The following is a 13,643-nucleotide window of genomic DNA, read 5'->3' as shown; positions in this document are numbered from 1 at the left end:
TTCAGCGGAAGTTTTCGCGCCTGCGCGCGGGCTGCAGAGGACGCATGCCCAGAACGGCCCCTGAAATAGGACCCAGTTCTCCGCGTTTTACCTGTTTCCTCTGGAGGCGGGGGGTGGAGGAAGGGGCGGAGTAACCGGGAATGAAACCCGGGAAAGGACTGGGCGGGACCCAGCGGCGAAGTGAAAGGCGTCCCTTAAGGGTTGGTCATCCCTCTAGAGCACGAACGGCTTACACACTGTGGAGTCTCGGGGAGTCCTCCAACCCCTATTCTTCTCCCTGACACCGAGTATTCTTTACAAAGTCTCAAATGCCCCTTTTTCCTGTTGTCGGTGCGCTTGCTGTGTGCTGAGAGCTGGGCTCACAGCTGGCAACCACAGCCCTGTTTCTCACATCACCATCTGACTTTCTCTTTCATTTTGGCGCTACGTGAGCCTTCCAAATCTCATACTAAAATAACTGCTTCTTTTCCTGTTTCCATTTTTCCTGGCTCATTCATTCATTCAAACTCTTTTTCAGAGTTTCCCATGTGCCGGGTACTGAGGAAACAGATGTGCTCTCATCTCAGGGATCTATTGTCCTAGGATGGAGATGGGTGAGGGAAAAAAAAAAATGATGACAGTTCAGCACAGTAAATTCTATGACAGAAATGAGTACAGAGAGGTGTGACAACTATTGGGGGTGGGATGTCATGAAATACTATATTAAAGAGAAAAATCTGAGGGGAGTCTCACACTCGTAGGATTTACTCTAGTGAATCAGTCTGGGTGATGTTAGGAAACAAACTACCTCGGTTATTTTCACAGAGAGAATTTAATATAAAGAACAGGTAATAAGATAACTGAAAAGACCGACAGCTCAATTCATTGCTAAGGTAACAACTGCTACTATGCCTGGAGCTAGTGGAACCAAGGGAAGGGGTTAGGATTGTTATAACTGTTTCAATTTAGATATTTAGAGGAGGCACCTTGAGTCGCTGAAATTCAGACCAGTGAGGAGGAAGCAGCATCTGCTGATGCTGGTGTCTCTGGGTTCTGCTCAAAACGCTGTGTCTGCAAGTGTGGGGAAAACTGTAAACTGCATCCAACCGCTGCTATGGGAAGGAACTGCCACAGTCCTGAGAGCTTCCAATCTCCCTGCAGCCTTGCAATGAGAATGAGACACAGAGCAGAGCTGAACTTCACCCACATCCTGAAGCAGACCAGCTCTTGTATTAAGAACAACTCATTTTGGAAGCTGAATGTGGTCAGAAAGGGGGCCATTCACTCCCACCACACACCCACACAGAGTGGGAACCATTTTGTTGAAATATTTGTGGAAAACCTGCTTCGAGGTCAAGGTTTCATACCAGAGCTACCCTAACCAACTCACAAATCCATGAATGAGAAATAAATGCATATCGTAGTTTGACATTGAGACTTTTGCTTATTACATGGCACAAGTGGACTAATACAGCAGCTCTGTTCCACAAAATGAGCAGGAGTTAGTCTCCTGTCCTCTTGCTCCACCATCCCTAGACTGCCGTCCTAGTATATTTGGTTCAGAATGGCTCGGCACCACATGACATTCCAGTACTTAGAAAGAGGAAGGCCTACCTGTTATCCAATGCAAGTTCGTGTGCCCATTGTATGGTGAGGCCAAAACAAACTGAAACACAATTTGGAGCAGAAAAAGGTTTATTTCAGGGCTGAGCAAAGAGGACCGGGTGGTTCATGCCCAAGAAAACCCCGAACTCCCTGAAGGATTTCAGCAAAGCATATTTAAAGTCCAGGTAAGGGGGCGGGGGTGGTCTCAGGTTCGTGATCATCAGCTCACACATGATTCTCTGATTGGTTGATGTTGAGGGCAGTCAGAAGGTCTGGGGGCCAGGTGCTCAAGATCATCAAGTAGTTACTTACTTCCATTTGTTAGTGATTTTTAGCATCTGAAAAACTCAGGAAATATGCATGAGATACTATTATCTGGATATTTCAGAGAGAAGCTACAGCAGCACATATGGGGGAGGGTTCTGACGCAGGAAGGCCACACAGGGTCCTGCTCGGTTACGAACCCAGTTCCCTTAAGGGCACTACCCATGGGTTGTTAACATCACTTAATGCTATTACTGTGTCTACCTGCAGGGGAGACTGGGAAATGAGATCTTACTCTAAGCAGACTTGTATCTAACTAAAAATTCTATGACTTTGGAGGGAAGGTTGGGAGGACAACCAGCAGCCCCATAAAATAATAAAAACTCAGACCTTGATTTAAAATTATTTCTTCTCCTTTCTGGCAGCTGGGTCCTGCCCCTAGTAAGGAGCTTGAAGTAAAAAAAAAAAAAAAAAAAAAAAAAAAGCAGGTATAACCCTTTTATTTCTGTTCCTTAGGGATCTATTTCTTCTCTCTGTTTTACTAAACACAGTTTCTTCTCCTCTAGGAAAGAAGCAGGTGGGAATGGAGGTGGGTAAATGATTGCTTTACAGGTACAGTCATAAGATAGTTTTGTCCTCTCTGGACATGACAAATGTCTAAAGTTAGCTCACTCTCTCTTGGTTTCACTTGAGGGTTCTTAGGCTCCCACTGGGAAGATTTGATAGCATGTCCTAGGACACAAATGATGCTCTTTCTTCTGTCTGGCCTCTCTCTCCTCAGCCCCTTGTCTCTTTTACATTTTGATGCTGCTGTAAGTCCTCTCTAGGCTGTCAGTGGCTTCTATGTGCCAGGCATCAAAATGCTGGCTCTCTCATGGGGTGAGCATGGCTCTTCAGTACCTTCCTGACTGCACAATTTTTTTACATGGAATCAACCTTTTCTAACTTCTTCTCAGTCCCTGCCTCTTGTAGAATACCCACAACTTCTTATTTCCAGTATCCCCCTCATACACTGGCAGGGCACAAGTGAGAGGCTGAAGCTTTTTTGCTTTCTGTGAAAGTCACTTCATCCATAGGAAACTCACATATCCTTGCCAGGTTGAACAACAGACATGCTGCCCTGTCATTGTTGCTCAATATGCTTCCTGCCTTCAGAATTCTTCTGGCAAGAAGCAGACAGCGATGTCTATGTCAACACAGGTCTCCAAACTCCAAAGATACGTGGTTGGCTCTCCCTGAAATTCTCACTCTAGGTTGGACCTATAGGTAGCTGCAGTTCAGTATAGTAACCAAGCAGCTGGACTGTGACGCACCTTGAAGACACTCCTCATTCAGCTCTCAAAAGCCCCCTCGCTTGGCTTTGCCTTCCCCAGTGGGAGAGAAAATCTATAACACTCTCTCAAAGATGAGAACTAATAAAAATCTCCCTTCTCTTATTTCAGCTGGAGGAAGTATTTGAGTGATAGTCACAGAACCGGTTTCACCACCTATTGATGATCCTTTAGGGAAGGGCCTAGAAACCCTCTTTCGAATGTGATAGAACTTAGAATGTAGTCTCCTCAGCTGTATCAGACACATCCTATGTATAATTTCAAATATTTTTGGCATCATCTGTTATATTAATAATCTATTGCCTTGTAACAAAACCACTCCAAAACATAATAGTCTAAAATGATAACCATTTTATTTGCTCCTTATGCAATAAGTTAACAATTTGGGTTGGGCTCAGCTGGGCACTGCTTCTTCTGTTCTCAGCCAGGGTTACTTATGGTGACAAGAATAGAGGCAATTCATGGGACCCAGAATGGCTCCCTCTTACTAAGTGACCCCAGTACCACAGAGTATGGTCTAAAAGCCAAGAAGTTAGCTGGGCCTTTAATGGGCCATTTCATTAGGCTCTCTGCTTCTGAGTGGTGACATATATGATGAGACCAGTGGTTCTCAGGGTCATGAGCATCTCCTTTGCAGTAACATGGGTCCATTGGTTTTTGGCAATAGTGTATGGGATACCACATCAATAGGTGACCGTTTTGTAAAGTCTTGAATGGTGGTGCTGCTGGGAGAACTGTGGATAGGAAAGGCAAACTCATAATGAGAGTATGAATCAGTTCTGGAAAGAATGAATTACTGCCCTACAGTCAGATACACACCCCATGTGGAAGGGATTCAAAATAATCAATTTGCCCAAGTGGCTGGCTGTTCTCCTTGCGAAATGTTGCCATAATATGGCTCAGTGTTGGTTTCTGCAGGTGGTGGGTTGGGCCAGTGGTAGCTAATTGTGCCTTAGTATGAGGGAACCCTTGTTGGACCTGAAGGGCAAGCCTGGATTCTATTGACAGGAGCACTTGTTCTGCCTTGTTGTAGAGCAAGCCTCCGAGGAACCTTATTGATGGCAGACCACTCGGGGTGCTTGGTGCCAGGGAATCTGGATTCGGCGTGCCAGCTGTTTATAAGCATTTTCTGGAAACTTGAGGCTGATAAGATGGTACAGTCCTCCTGTGAGGGAAGGAAATCCCATGGGAAGCTGAGTTTGGGTGCAACCACCCCTCTGGGAGAAGGGCAGACCTCTGGCTCCAGTTAGCTTTTTGCCTGCAACTCAGCATGAATTTTCAAGATCACTTCCAGACAAATTTGTACTAACATATTGTGTTTAAATTATGTTAATTTTCACTTGTGTAGACCCCTTGATTTATTTTTACCTTGTGATTTGGTGAGTCTCAGTGGGAAAGGGATTCCTTATAATCTAAATTTCCCCCTGTAATCTACCCCCTACTTTGCTTCCCACCTAACCTTCATTAGCACTTGTATTGGCCAGTACTCTAAATAATGAAAGTGTCAGAATGCCTTCCAATCTTGCTGGAAGAACTAAAGGTAGCCTGCTCTCATTTTCCCTATCATAAGCACAACGAACAACAGAACTGGGCCCTTTTTATATCAAGACACTTAAAGAGGGAGAAATCATTAGTTAAGTACGAAGGACAAAGAAGGAAGAGGTACCAGTTGCCCATCACCCCCACCCTTATATCCCTGGTCCTGGGGCAGGACATACTCATTGTTTCACATCTCAAAATTCTCTGACTTGGGAGTTGTATATCTGGTGATGGTTAACGGGTTAGTGCTTCTCCTGGAACACGACTTACCTATACTCACCAGGACTCTTTTTAGGAAAAGCCAGAGGAATAGGATTGGGTCTCAGGCCATCACTCGAACTGGATGGATATCGTACACCAATCTCAGCAACTCCAGCTGGTGACCAGGATCCATTTTTTCACATTCCTCCTTTTCCCTGCTGGCTCACACTTCTAAACACCAATGCCCTCGTCCAGTGGTCAACGCCCCACTGGCTTATCTCTACCAAGGCTCTCATCTCAGGAGTAGTAAGCTTCCTCTCAGAAGAAAGAGCTTAATTCAAATTGGTTCAACATCTTTTTCTTCTTTTGGAGTTAAAATAAGTTAGTAATAGGAATAAAAGCATTTAGGGGACCAGTTCTCTTGACCAGTACAAAGTAATCTCTAATTTCTTTTCCCAAAAAGTACATTTCAAATAGAAAATGTACTCAATATTTACTTCTAAATGAGTTCACTGTGACTTTCTATAACACTTGATAAGCTCAATGATGCTGTAAGAGAATCTTCACACACATTTTCTCTCCCAGATGATCTTGAGGTCTTTCTGAATCACAGTTTCCCCTTCATAGTAAACATGGAATAGTACAAAGAGACATTTGACAGATGAAAATTGAGATTAAGAGAATTGCCCAAGGTAATAGGTAACTGGTCCAGCCCAGATGGGAATTTGAGCCTTCCCTTCCCAAATGCAATGAGCTCTCTGCCAGGAACACCAGAAATAGTCAGTGTCCTTTATTCATGGCCATAGGAATTCATTCATTGTTCCACATATATTTATTGAGCCAGGTTCTGAGAATATACAGTGCTGAATAAGACAAAGTCCCTGCTTCACGATATTTCCCAGTCTTTTGGAGAAAAACGCCATATAAACAAATGAGCAAAAAAATTAAAAAAAAAAAAACAATATGGAGTGTAGCAAATGAAGCCATAGTTCATACCTTTGGTGTTCTAAAAACTATGGCTCTGGAGAAAGTAGGAGAGTGAAAGTTGGGAAAAGTTATAGAAAGCAGCCAGTTGTCTGGGGACTCTGTCCCAAAGGAGGTCATGTGTAAACTCATAATGAAAACGAGTGAATATATATTCAGTTGTTGTCAATGAAATAGTAAATATTTAAAGTTAATTATTATTTAGATTTTACCAAGGAGAAATTACGTTTACCAAGAAAAAATTTCTCCTTTTGATATCTAAAAGGAGACTTAAATCCTGTGCTCCCAATCAGGTCCTCTTCCTTAACTTTTCACTCTGAGATCTTCTGACCAATTGTCATCAGCTGATAAAATTGGGACGGAATAACTGAGAGATGGTAAATCAGGGTACATGAGAGTGAGTCCTTGTGATATTGTGATTGTTAAAAAGGGGACAACAGGCCCAAAATACAGTCACTTGTGCTAAGCCCATGATACGAAACCAAGGCTTAATATCTAACCTAATTGCAGTTTCAGTCTCTTACAGCAATGGAATCTTAAACCAGTCAATCTGGAATTACATGGTCAGCGCTAGGGAGGTAATCTGCCTGATAGACCACAGCTGTCCCCCAAAAGAAGCTGACTGCCTGAAACAATCAGGTCTTTGCTAGAATAACTTCCTTGTGCTTCCTCCTTCTACCTATAAAAGTCTTCCATTATCTACAGCTCTTTGGAGCTCCTTTCTGTCTGCTAGACAGGTGCTGCCCGATCCGTGAATCGTTGAGTAAAGCCAATACAATCTTTAAATTCTACTCAATTGAGTCTTGTTTTTTAACTTGATTTATAGTAAGAAATATATATTTGGTCTCTGTCCCATTCTTGGCACAGGATTCTAAAACCCTTGGAATTTCTTGAGTCATAAGAGCTATAAAAGTGCCTTTTGTTATTCATAATAAGCCCCTTTCAACTACACCTGAGTTTATGCTAATACGGTGACTTTTGGAAAGCCCCTAAGAATGGGAGCTGGTTGCTAAGGGAACCAAGGAGTCAGTGATTAGAGGGTTGGAACTTTCAGCCCCATTCCCCAGCCTCTAAGGAGGGGAGAGGGGCTGGAGCTTGAACTAATCAGCAGTGACCAATGATTTAATCAACAGTGCTAAATTAATGAAGTCTCCATGAAAACCCAAAAGGACAAGATTGGGAGAGCTTCCAGGTTGGTAAACACGTTGGAGGTTCTTGGAGGATGGCGTGTCCTGAAAGGCTATAGAAGCTCTGTGCTCTTTCCCCATATCTTGCCCTACGCATCTCTCCCATCTGGCTGTTCCTAAGTTACATCTTTTATAATACATTGGTAATCTAATAAGTAGACTGTTTCCCTAAATTCTGTGAGCTCCTCTAGCAAAATTAATCGAACCCAAGGAAGGGTTTGTGGGAGCTTCCAATTTATAGTCAGTTGTTCGGAAGCACAAGTGACAACATGGATGTGAGATTGGCATCTGAAGTAGAGAGGGAAGGGACAGTCCTGTGGGACTGAGTCCTTAACTTGTGGGATCTAACATTATCTCCAGGTAGATAGTATCATTGACTACAACTTAGTCGTATGACTGTGTCTAACTTCATATGCCCAGGAAGCAGGTTAGAATGGATTTTAATATATATATATATATATATATATATATAATCTTTTTGTAGATTTTTACATTACTTATCATTAAATCAAACATTTTCCATGTTATTTCCATGGTCTTCATTATTGTGGAAGATTTTATTATTGTCGAAAATATTTCCTGTCCCTTTCCTCTGGGGCCATCTCTACAGATCCAGTTCTTGGTAGGTCTCCCTATATGCCCCATTGATGTCAGGCCTGGTCATGTGACTTGCTTTGGTTAGTGGAATTTGAGCAGAAATGACCTATCCCACATCTGAGCATAAGCTTTAAGAGCTATTTTATTATTCTCTCCTTGCTCTTTTTCTGCTGCCTTGAGATCAACATGGAGCTAGTCCTTCCAATTAGGTCCTGGGATAAAGCAGAGCTGCAGCTGAACTGCAAACAATGGGTAATAATTGAGTGAGAAATAAACCTGTGATAAATCACTGAGATTTAGGGATTATCTGCTACTGCAGCATAATCTAGCAAAAGCTGGCTGGTACAATGATTATAATAGCTGCACATTATTCCATTGTGTTATGTACCCTGATTTTTCAGTCCTTTCTTCCAATGTTAGACATTTAGGTGGTTTCCAATTTTCTGATGTTATAAATAATGCTGAAATGGACATCTGTGCAAAGTTTTATTGTTTCTGTTAAATTATTTCCTTAGGATACATTTTTCAGCATACAAAACTGAGTCAATGTGTATGATCATCATTACTGTTGTAGGACAAGGCAGGCTGGTACAATGGGCAGTAAAAGAATTTACCAAAGACGAAGGAGGAGAATAGTAAAGGGGTTTATTAGGTACACTACCACAGACAACAGTGGGCCACACAGATGAGATGTGCCTGTGTGCACACCGAGGATGAAAGCATAGGGTCTTTTATGGGGAAGGAGTTGGTGAACACAATGGGTTGTGGGCAGCATGATCAGCTCGTGCACAAGTTTCTGATTGGTTATAGGTGAGGTGAGAAAGTAAGGGTCTGTGAAGGAGCAGCGGGATTTATGACTCTGATAAGGAGGAAATACGGGTTGAAACAAACCAGTCTGAGCTATTGTGAGAGTAGCCCTTCCCTAAGGCTATTAATTCTGCTAGGGCAAAACACACATCAGAAAAAAATTTACTTTATCTTTTGAGGGATTGCAAGTGGACATCTAGGAGCCCAGGAATGGGGGTCATTGGACTTTGAAGGGCACCAGTTAGCCTCACAATTACTACTCTTATTCCCAAAAGGGGTATATTGTCTGTGTATTAAGTCAGATTCCAGCAAAAAACATGAAAACCACTCTAGTGCTAGAGGGAAAAGAAAACAAGAAATTGACTTCACACATAATGAAGGAGCTAAGGAGTCAGGGGTGAAATAACCCAGAGATTGGAGACACCAGAAATATTCTGCCACCCTTGGGGATGGAGGGACAGTTGGATAAGGTGGAAAAAGCTGGATCCATGGAAGAGATAACCTAAGAAACAGAAAGAGAAAGGGAGAAAAATACTTTGGACTCTTTCATCTTCTTGCTCTCCAATTTTCTGAAAGTACTGTCCATTGAGCAAATCTACCCAGAAGTCAGGGAACAAAGGAACTTGGAGAATATAGTTACCTACGGCACAGAGGGCAAGAACAGGACAGTGAGGTATCTGGACAGTAATGGATGAGTAAAGCCCTTCACCAGTCTTTCCAGCATTGTGCATTATAAATGTTGCTCCTACAGAACAGAGACAGACTCACAGACATAGTAAACAATCTTATGGTTACCAGGGGAAAGGGAGTGGGAAGGGATAAATCGGAAAGTTTAAGATTTGCAAAGGTTAACCACTATATATAAAAACAGATAACAAATTTCTTCCATATAGCACAGGGAAGTATATTCAATATCTTGTAATATTCTTTAATGAAAAAGAATATGAAAATGAATATATGTACATATATGCATGACTGGGACATTATGCTGTACACCAGAAACTGACAGATTATAACTGACTATACTTAAAAATAAATGTTGCTCTTTTGGCATGAAAGACAATAGTAGTTGAGACTACTGACTCAAATACCATTGGATTTGAAATCCTGCTCAAAGCTCTTCCTAGTCATGTGACCTTGGGTGAGTTTCTTAACATCTTCAAGTCTCAGTTTCTCATATTAAAATGTTGTGAAGACTAAATATATAAATATAAATATAAAACACATGAAATAGGTTCTCAATAAACATTAGCCTATGTAATTATCAGCTGTAACGTGAAACCTCTAGATTAGTTTAATTTTCACATCTTTGATGTCTATGTAGGATAAACATTTCTCAAGTGATTTTCCTTTACCATATGTATTTCCTCAAGAGTCAGTTGTTCATTCCCTTAACTTTGGAGTTTGGTGTCTTATAAATTTGAGTGACTTGTTAATATGATATAATTATTAATCTTTTTTCTATCACATTTTATATTTCATATTGCTCAAAGCTAAAGAAGTTGTTATTCTTACACAAAGCTTAAAAATACTGTTTTCTTCTGGATTTCTAGAATTAGGTTATGATAAGTAATTGCTTATTGATTAAGACATAAGTTTGACTGTGTAACAGATAAATAAAAGCTCTCCTATAAATGTCTAGGCTAGTAGGTGCTCTATGGTGTCAGAAACCCTGGCTCCTTCTAGCTTGTTCTGCCATTCATAGAGTGCTGCCATGGTTTCCTGAGCCCAGATGGCCATCCACCACCTCCAGATTCCAGCTAGTGGAAAGTAGGAAAGTAGGAAAGACATGTGTCTTCCCTTTAAGGGCATAATCTGGATGTTGCACCCATCACTTCCTCTCACATATCATTGGCCAGAACTTAGTTCCATGACCACATCTAGTTACAAAGAAGACTAGGAAAAGAAGTTTTTATTTTAGATGGCCATATACTCAGTTCAAAATTCTATTATGATAGAAGCAGAGGAGAACAGATATTGGAGGGATACTATTGGCCTCTGCCATTCTGCTCTTCTGGCCACACAAACATCTATGTGTGCTCCTCTTCCCATACATAGAACACACCCATCACCAAGGGAGAGAGCTCCCAAGTACAATCCCATTACCACTGAAGGGGAGCAAAATTTGCTACCCCCAAATATGATTATCTTGAGCTGGTTATTTTTAAGAAGCAACCGACAGGAGAAGCTCTGAAAACAGAGCAGAAGTTATCATTTTGTAAGAGACTTTTATAAGGGGAAATCCATTTGTAAGGGTGTCTCCCCTGTGTACCAGGAAAAGGAAGATGACTAAAATCCTAGAAACTTACCAATGAGAAGGCAGACTTAAATCTGTATTAACAACCTTACCCTTGTTTACTGTGCTTTTCCCGGTCCCCTCCCATAACTGGCCTCCCCTCTCCCCCAACATCCTTCTTTTGTCTTTAACAGAAGATGGTGATGGCTCTGGCCATTTTGGGGAGTTACTCAAGTTTCCTGGGTCTCTCTCATGTATACAGGAGGTATACATGTTATTAAACTTCTGTTTTTCTCCTCTTAATCTATTTTTTATTACAGGGAGCGGAGTGTTCAGCCAAGAACCTAGAAGGGTAGAAAGGGAAAATTATTTTTCCTCCCTTACACTGCATACGTCTTCAAGTCCAGGATCTCTGAGTGATGTGTGATCTCCTATGTCAGGTTCAGCTGTGTCTTCTTGTGATTCTGAAATCTAAAAAAAAAAAAAAAAAAAAAGACAAGTGATGTACCCCAGCCACAACATCATAGTGGAGTAGGAGCAAGATGACAAGAACAGAAACATTGATACTAGGAAGGGAGAAGCGGAACCACTCAGTAGTCATCAGTTCATGGCGATTAGAGTCCAACAGGCTTGGAAATGCAGAAACTCATTGTCCTATCACTGGATTAAATTTCTTAGTTGGCTCATCTGACAATCTTTAGCTCTGCTCTCTTAAAGGAACCCCTTGTCTGTTTTCCTCTATGGCTTTAGTCTTTGCCCTCTGGAATTTTAATTTCTATTGATTATTACAGCCACATCTGCAGTGGGCATTTCTTGGGGATTGTTCAACTTCCACAGCCTGTTTCCTGCTGAGCAGTTTGGGGGTCCTAACACTGCTTGGAGGTAAAGGGGAGCAGAATTTGTCACCACAAAATATGTCTCTTTAGCATAAGCATTATTTTGAGCTGATTATTTTTAACAAACAGCTGTCACAGGAGAAGCTCTGAAAACCAATCAGAAGTTACCCTATTATAAGATACATTTACATTTATAACACACCCTCCATTTGTAAGGGTGTCTCCCTCTCTGTACCAGGAAGAGTAGGATGGCTCTAGATATCTGGAAACCGTCATCAATGGAGAAGTCACCGACCTAAATCTGTATAACAACCTTACCTTTGTTTACTGTGCTTTGCCCGGTAACCTCCCACAACTGACAGCCCCTGCTCCCCACCCCCACCCCCACCCCACCTCCAGTGCCATTTCTTCCATCTTTAGCTGCAGTTGGCATTTAACTGTGGGTTCAGGTCATTTTGGGGAGTTAGTTTTCCTAAGCATCTCCTATGTACACAGGGAAGTACACATTATTAAACTTCAGTCGTTCTCCTGTTAACCTGTCTTTTATTACAGGGGTGTCTCAGCCAAGAACCCAGAAGTTTAGAGGGAAAGTTATTTTTCCTTCCCTACAGTGACTCTAATAACCATAGGCATTTGCCAGGCTTTTGGCTTTCTTTGGCTTTCAGATTCCCTGTAACATTTAATAATAGGCTTCTGTTCTATTTCCTGCTTGTCAATCACATTCAGAAGTAACGAGCCGCCCAGCAGCAGGAGTCTGTCTTGGCCGTGAACTTCTCCAGAGGAAGGAGGCAGAAAGCAGCAGGGCCCAGGGATAGGAGGGCTCACAGACCCAGGGAACTGGACCAAGATGTGCAAGTACCCAAGGCTTGGTCCTATGTCCTAGGTCATGGAGCCTTGAAGCTAGGACTACCCATGGGGGACAAAGCCTCCCTGCCCCTGGGCACCCTCCTGTATCTGCCCCAGGTCCTCAGCTTCTCAGCTGAAGATGTGAGTGAGTGGTGGACACCAGTGGGAAGCAGTGGTTCACGCAGCAGCCGAGGGATGCCAGCATGTGCCCTCTCATCTGAGCCAATCAGGGTTAATCCCTGCAAGTAACTGAGTTGGGGCTGATGCCCTTGGAGACCCCACAGGCCCTGCCTTTGGTGCTTGTTCATGGCACATTCTGGCAGCACTGGCCATCCATCCTGCTCAAAGGCCTGTCCTGCTAGGGAAGGATGCACAGCCACCTGGCCTCAGGACTGCCTGTGGACCCTGGTATCCTCAGTGGCATGCGGCCAAATGGCTAAGTGGTGGTATTCATCAATGGCCCCTGGCCCCGACAGATGGAACACCCTTTTGCTCTGTCAATGGAATGATCCTGACTCCAGGGAAGACTGATGACTTCCGGCTTCCCAAGTACTTGAAAAAGGCCCTGCAGCTATGCTCTGCCCAGAGCCCCTCTCCTGGACTGGTAATGAGGAGACAGAGTGTCAGAGTGGCCCCAAGCACAGCTCCAGAGGTAGAAGGGTGATTCAACAATAAAATATTTATTTAAAAAAAAAAAAAGAAATGTAAAGAGATAGCAAAAAAACCCCTCAAGTTTGAAAAAAGAAAGAAAAAAGAGGTAGTGATAGCCTGAGATCTCCCCCAGGCAAATTCTCCTACTGTTCCATTGTTCTCTGTGCTGACTCATCTTCTTCTTACTGAACTTGATAGCTGCTTCCTTAAGCTCTTCTTAGGAGGTTTGGGTGGGAAGTTGACGTCCTTAATACAGTTGTTCCTCAGTATTCAAGGGAGATTGGTTCCTGGACCCCCAGGATGCCAAAATCCATGGATGTTCAAGTCCCTTTTATAAAATGGCATAATGTTTGCATATAACCTACGCACATCTCCCCATGTACTTTAAATCATCTCTAGATTACTTATAATACCTAATACAATGTAAATGCTATGTAAATAATAGTAAATACAATGTGAATGTTACATAAAGAGTTGTTGGTCTGCTGAAAATTCATTTTGCTTTTTGCAACTTTTTGGAATTTTTTTTTCAAATATTTTCTACCTATGATTCATTGAATCCACGGACGCAGAACCTGCA

The 13,643-nt window shown here is 42.4% G+C and overlaps 1 pseudogene; it reads left to right on the top strand.

Moving 5' to 3' along the window:
* The first annotated feature begins 7,873 nt into the window (after positions 1-7,873).
* LOC105089309 (tRNA 2'-phosphotransferase 1-like) lies at positions 7,874-13,087 on the top strand (annotated as a pseudogene).
* The last annotated feature ends 556 nt before the right edge of the window (positions 13,088-13,643 follow it).

This window comes from Camelus dromedarius, chromosome X (assembly GCF_036321535.1).
Source record: "Camelus dromedarius isolate mCamDro1 chromosome X, mCamDro1.pat, whole genome shotgun sequence".
Taxonomy (NCBI): domain Eukaryota; kingdom Metazoa; phylum Chordata; class Mammalia; order Artiodactyla; family Camelidae; genus Camelus; species Camelus dromedarius.
Note: the sequence above shows the minus strand (reverse complement) of the source record. Positions and strands in the feature narration are given on the sequence as shown.